A 6,409-nucleotide genomic window follows, 5' to 3' on the forward strand; every position below is an offset into this window, starting at 1 on the left:
GAAAGAAAGAAAGAAAGAAAGAAAGAAAGAAAGAAAGAAAGAAAGAAAGAAGAAAGAAAGACAGACCAAGACCATAAATCCTCAAAGAGAAGATAGGAAGATTTCACAAGTCAGAGAGAGACTAACCATATCACGACCCCATTTTACTTACAACATTGAACATTGCAAGCTTGAATCTCTTGTGCACTTGCCAGTTTTAAGCAGAATTCTGGGAAAGCAGATCTGAGGTGAAGTGGACACTGTGATGAGCCTGCCTGATGCTCCTTCAGGACTGCAGTCCCCAGGCCCCCGACTGCAGGGAGGGCTGGCGGCTCACTGATCTCATTTGAGTCCCTCTCTGCAGATCACTCTCAACTGAGAAAAGTCAGCTCACTCAAGGTCATACTCTCTTCCTGGGGCAGCCTGCTCCCAGTGACCAGTCAGTATGGCCTCTAAAAGTCCAACCTCAGGGCACCTGGGTGGCTCAGTCAGTTAAGCATCTGACTTCAGCTTAGGTCACGATGTCACAGCCTGTGGGTTCAAGCCCCACATCAGGCTCTGTCCTGACACCTCGGAACCTGGAGCCTGCTTTGGATCCTATGTCTCCCTCTCTCTCTACCCCTCCCCGCTCGCACTCTGTATCTGTCTCTCTCTCAAAAATAAATAAATATTAAAAAACTAGAAATAAAAAAAAATAATAAAAGTCCAACCTTTACCCCTGAAATCTAGAAAAATTCAAAACAGCTTTGGTTCAATAAATTTCAATAAATAAATAAATAAATAAATAAATAAATAAATAAATAAATATAAAAAACAAAAAAAACAGAAAAAAAAAAAAAAAAAAAAAAAAAGAGGTTAGAGTGGGAGAGAGCCAAAGCATAAGAGACTCTTAAAAAATGAGAACAAACTGAGGACTGATGGGGGGTGGGAGGGAGGGTGGGTGATGGGTATTGAGGAGGGCACCTTTTGGGATGAGCACTGGGTGTTGTATGGAAACCAATTTGACAATAAATTTCAAAACAAAAATAAATAAAAAGTAAAACATTAAAAAAAATAAAAAACAAAACAGCTTTGGTTTCAGTGCTCCCTCCGGGGTCAACTGAGACTTTTGTCAAGATTCCATTACAGTTCAGCTTCTTCCTTTGCACGATCCTGCTACCCTTCCTTCTCATCTACAGATGTAAATCTTGAGAGTACTCCCTGATCAACTTTCTACCTGCTAACTCAAAGTCGACTAACCAGGGAACACAACTGTGACACTGGAATTACGAAACTGGTGTTTTTTTATTTGTTTGCTTGTTTTCCTGCTAAGGAGTAAGGAATAGGAGGTTCTTAAGCCTGACTCCTAATCATCTTTCCTCTTTCCTTTCTTTGGAGAATTCAAAGGATGGGGATTACAAGAAGTTCCACTTAGGGAAACATTCAAAATCAACTTCATTTGATTGCAAACCAAGGCAATTCTCAGTCTATAAATTAATCCCACAAAAACAACGAATTGAGTTATATAATACTGCCCTCCTTCTGGAAATCTTCTTGTCCTCTGGCCACTAAGACATGTAAGTTTCTGCCTCCCCTTCTACCACTATGACCAATCCCGTGTGCCTTTTATTCTCATTTATTAATGAATAGTAAATTACCCAGAGGTATTAAAAAATCAGTGAAAACATTAATTGTGATAGATATTAAAATGTCTCCTTTTTCAACATTTCCACAATGGTAACAATAAAAGAATATCTGAATAAAGCATTCACTTAGTTAACAACTATATATTGAACACTTTCTGTGTACCATAGATGGTTTAGAATTTTGGAAACAAAAATGAGTAAGAGATATCCCTGCCCTTAAGAAAGCTGACATCTAGTTAGAGAGTCTCAACCCTATCAAACCCAACACCTCTTTTTTTAAATTTTTTTAATGTTTATTTATTTTTGAGAGACAGGGAGAGAGCAGGAGAGTGACAGACAGAGTGAAAGAGAGCGAGCAAGAGAGAGAGAGAGAGAGAGAGAATCCCAAGCAGGCTCCACTCTATAAATGCAAAGCCCAACATGGGGCTTGATCTCACAAACTGTGAGATCATGACCTGAGCTGAAGTCTGATGGTCAACCCACTAAGCCACCCAGGCACCCCATCCAACACCTCTTTTTTAAAACAAATATTTTATAATACCACCATTATGATATTGATATAAAATTCATAGGTAACTTACCTACAAATTAATATAATGCCCTAATTATAATATAAATTATAAAATATAATTGTAATTTATTTTACAATGACAAAATATAAACAAAAAGAAAGCAAACTAATTTTTTAGTCTTTTTTTTAATGTTTATTTCTTTTTGAGAGAGAGAGAAAGACAGAGTGAGAGCAAGGGAGGGGCAGAGAGAAAGGGAGAGACAGAATCTGAAGCAGGCTCCAGGCTCCAAGCCGACAGCACAAAGCTCAACATGTGGCTTGAACTCATCAACTGCAAGATCATGACCTGAGACAAGTCAGACGCTTAACTGACTGAGCCACCCAGGTGTGCCACAAGTTGTAATTTTTAAAATGTAGTTTGATATACAGCTGCTACAAAAAGAATCAGATGCTATGCCTTACATAGTAGCACCCTCAATCATTGTGACAACCAAATACTTCCAAAAAATTTCTAAAATGCTACCAGGAGCTGTCCTGCCTTCATTGAAAATTACTAGTTTAATCATTTAAGAGAACAAAATAATTTCTATGTATTTGAAAGATGGCATCTAATTCTAATATTTCAAAAATAATGCACGGACCTTATGTATCTTTATTCTAAATAAAACAAGACTAGACAGGCACAACATTTTCAAGTAATACCATGTTATGAGCTGAATGTGTCCCCCAAAAATTCAAATGTTGAAGCCCTAACTCCTGTACCTTAGATTGTGACTGTATTTGGAGATAGTGCCTCTAAAAAGATAATTAAGTTACAGTGAGGTCATAATGGTGGGCCATAATCCAATATAACTAGCGTCCTTATAAGCAAAGAAGATCATGGGAGGCCTGGGTGGCTCAGTTGGTTGTGTCTGACTTTGGCTCACGTCATGATCTCATGGTTCATGAGTTTGAGCCCCTTACTCAGGCTCTCTGCTGTCAGTGTAGAGCCCCCTTTGGATCCTCCCCCCCACCCCTCTTTCTCTCTCTCAAAAATAAGTAAACATTAATAATTTTTTAATGTTTATTTCTGAGACAGAGAGAGACAGAGCATGAATGGGAGAGGGGTAGAGAGAGAGAGAGAGAGGGAGACACAGAATCTGAAGCAGGCTCCAGGCTCTGAGCTGTTAGCACAGAGCCCAACGTGGGGCTCAAACTCACAAACTGTGAGATGATGACCTGAGCTGAAGTCAGACGCTTAACCGACTGAACCACCCAGGCACCGAAAAAATAAGTAACCATTAAAAAAAAAGAAGAAGAGGGGCGCCTGGGTGGCGCAGTCGGTTAAGCGTCCGACTTCAGCCAGGTCACGATCTCGCGGTCAGTGAGTTCGAGCCCCGCATCAGGCTCTGGGCTGATGGCTCAGAGCCTGGAGCCTGTTTCCGATTCTGTGTCTCCCTCTCTCTCTGCCCCTCCCCCGTTCATGCTCTGTCTCTCTCTGTCCCAAAAATAAATAAACGTTGAAAAAAAAAATTAAAAAAAAAAAAGAAGAAGAAGAAGAGAAGATCATGACACAGAAAACACAGGCAGGACAACCATATGAGGAAATAGTGAAAAGGCAGCCAAATGAAAGCCAACAAGAGAGGCCTCAGGAGAAACTAACACTGTGGGCACCTGATCTTGGACTTGCAGCCTCCAAAACAGTGAGAAAATAAATTTCTGTTGTTTAAGTCACTCAGTTTGTGGTATTTTATTATGGCAGACAGAAACTAAAACACACCCCCAGATGGGAGTTGAGAGGTATCAACAGGCCTAGATCTCCTGCCCAGAACTGGCAAAAGTCAGAAGGAAAAAGAAAAGGATTGAGAGGGAGCACTTGCACAGAAGTCGAAGAGTAGGAGGGCTGAATAGCTTTTGTGTTTAAGGAATTGCGTGGCCTGCTCATTTTATTTAACATTGTGTTCAACATTTGGAAAGAAAGGCATAATCCTCATGGAGAAGTCTATTAACAATAATTTCTGTGTCAAAACAGTAAAAGAGAGCAATTGTGAGAAAAATCCGATTCTCAACTGCATTTTCAAAATGTAGTGTATGTAAAAATACACAAGGGAAATTATGCAAGTAAATGTCTAATATTTGCATGGTTAGCAAAACTTTGCCCCAACGAAATGGGGACACAAAGAGGTACACTTATTGTATAAATTAATAAGGATCCATCTGTAGAAACTTGTTTCTCATTTCTGCATTCTGTTGCACCACATGTTCATTTTATGCATCAGTCTGATGTTATTCAGCCCCATTAGACTGCCATTGCATTCTGTGTATTTTCACCATCACTGCTGACTCACAATAGATCTGAGTTTCACGATATAAAGGGTGTTTCTTACAACCAACTTTCCTATAAATCCTCACTCCTTCTTTCAATATTATCGACATGGCAGCAGTATCTTCTCTAGTGTGGAAAAAGTCTACATCAGCCACATTCTGACGGCAGGTGTGGAGAAGTAAGGGAAATAGAGGAGGCTAATACCTTCTTACAGCAGAAATAGCATATGAGCAAGAGGAATGTAAATGCTACCTGAACCGAAAGGAGAAAATGTTTGCTTGGTTGCACTCTTTTCTTTTTCCCTTGGCTGCACCTTTTTTTTTTTCCAGAAGCAATTAAATGTTTATTAAGCCTTTATATGTTCTGGACTCTGCTAAATACTGCAGAAATAACTATGAAGCATAAAAAGACTCTTGCTTCCAAGAAATTATCATCTATCTGGAAAGAGAATACTAGAATGTATGAAGCAATTGTCTAGAGAGCAATTACATGCTAAACTCTAAGACACTGATCACAGATCTTGCCTGACTAGGACAGCAAAGACGAGATCAATCCTCAGGCACCAACAGCCAGTTCATTCATTCAACAAGGAACACATGACAGATGCATACCCAGGCTCATGTTCATACCAGCTTTATGTTTACCTAGCACTGAGATGAAACCTGCTAAGTAAATTATATCCTCAGCAAGCACAGAGGTATCAATCATTGCTCCAATGATTATCGTGGCTTTGCTAACAATATTTGTGTCAGCATTTCCAATGACACTATTAATTGAGTAATATTAAAGATGGAGGGCAAGGGGCGCCTGGGTGGCTCTGTCAGTTAAGCAGCTAACTTCGGCTCAGGCACAGTTCGTGAGTTTGAGCCCCACGTCCAGCTCTGTGCTGACAGCTCAGAACCCGGAACCTGCTTGGGATTCTGTGTCTCCCTCTCTCTCTGCCCCTCCTCTGCTCATGCTCTGCCTCTCTCTCCTTCAAAAATAAATAAACATTAAAAAAAATTTTAAAGATGGAGGGCAAGGATGGTAAATTTGAGGCAGCATCCACAAGAATGAGCTCGAAACCCTGAGTAGAGGCAGTAAGTAAATACCTTCTCAGCCTGTTTTCCAGTTCCCATAGGCAGAACTAATAATATGTTTAAATCCCAGATATTGTGGAAACAACCATGTGGTTTAGGTAGCAGGTAAAGATAAAATATCAAGAGATCACATTTGATTAAAAAAAAAATGCTATTTTCATATGACACTTCACCTGAACCATTAAAAAGAAGACAATTTTCTAATCAATTTTTCCTTGTAATTAAAAAAAAAGGTAAGATAGCAAGAAAAGATGTAAAAGTCTTCAAGACACTCTTCCTGAGAATCAGTATATTTGGTGAGATCTCTTTTATTTGTGTAAGTGGAGTTTCCCAAGACTTTGCCAGCTTTTGCATACAGGACTTTCGCCATCTGAAAGTGCCCCTTATTGGATCTCTGAGAGCATTAGGGCTTGACTTCTGTGTGCACAAACAGGCCTCTCCAGTTCTTCCCTTTCAACTGCCCTCACCAGCACTGGTTGCCTTACCAAAAAGGACATTGGTGCTGGTCCCTCCATGAAAGCTGTACTGTCTCCTGATGTTCCCAAAGGAAACCCTCAAGGTTCCAAAGCCCAGGGTTGTCACTGAATCAAAAATCATGTTTGGGTGCTTGCTTCAGCAGCACATATACTAAAACTGGAATGATACAGAGAAGATTAGCATGGCCCCTGTGCAAGGATCACATGCAAATTCGTGAAGCATTCCATTAAAAAAAAAAAAAAAAAAGGATCATGTTTGGTATGTTCCTCAAAGTGTCAGGCAAAGAGTTCTTTTTCCCTCTCTAGGGTACATTTTTTTGATTGGAAATAAACACAGTGCTGCCAGAGTCCCTGGGTCTCCCAGAACCCCTCCTGCAGTCCCTCTCCCTACCTGGCTCAGAAAGGAGTCCACTGCAGAGGACTAAAGAAACATA

General features: G+C 40.1%; 1 non-coding gene across 1 annotated transcript; it reads left to right on the forward strand.

The window, feature by feature from the left end:
* Positions 1 to 6,102: 6,102 nt before the first annotated feature.
* Positions 6,103 to 6,209, forward strand: LOC121040127 (U6 spliceosomal RNA). Its single transcript, XR_005795125.1, has one exon. It is a non-coding gene; the product is annotated as a U6 spliceosomal RNA (small nuclear RNA).
* Positions 6,210 to 6,409: the final 200 nt, after the last annotated feature.

Source organism: Herpailurus yagouaroundi, unplaced genomic scaffold (genome assembly GCF_014898765.1).
Source record: "Herpailurus yagouaroundi ecotype Mexico unplaced genomic scaffold, PumYag 28, whole genome shotgun sequence".
Lineage (NCBI taxonomy): Eukaryota > Metazoa > Chordata > Mammalia > Carnivora > Felidae > Herpailurus > Herpailurus yagouaroundi.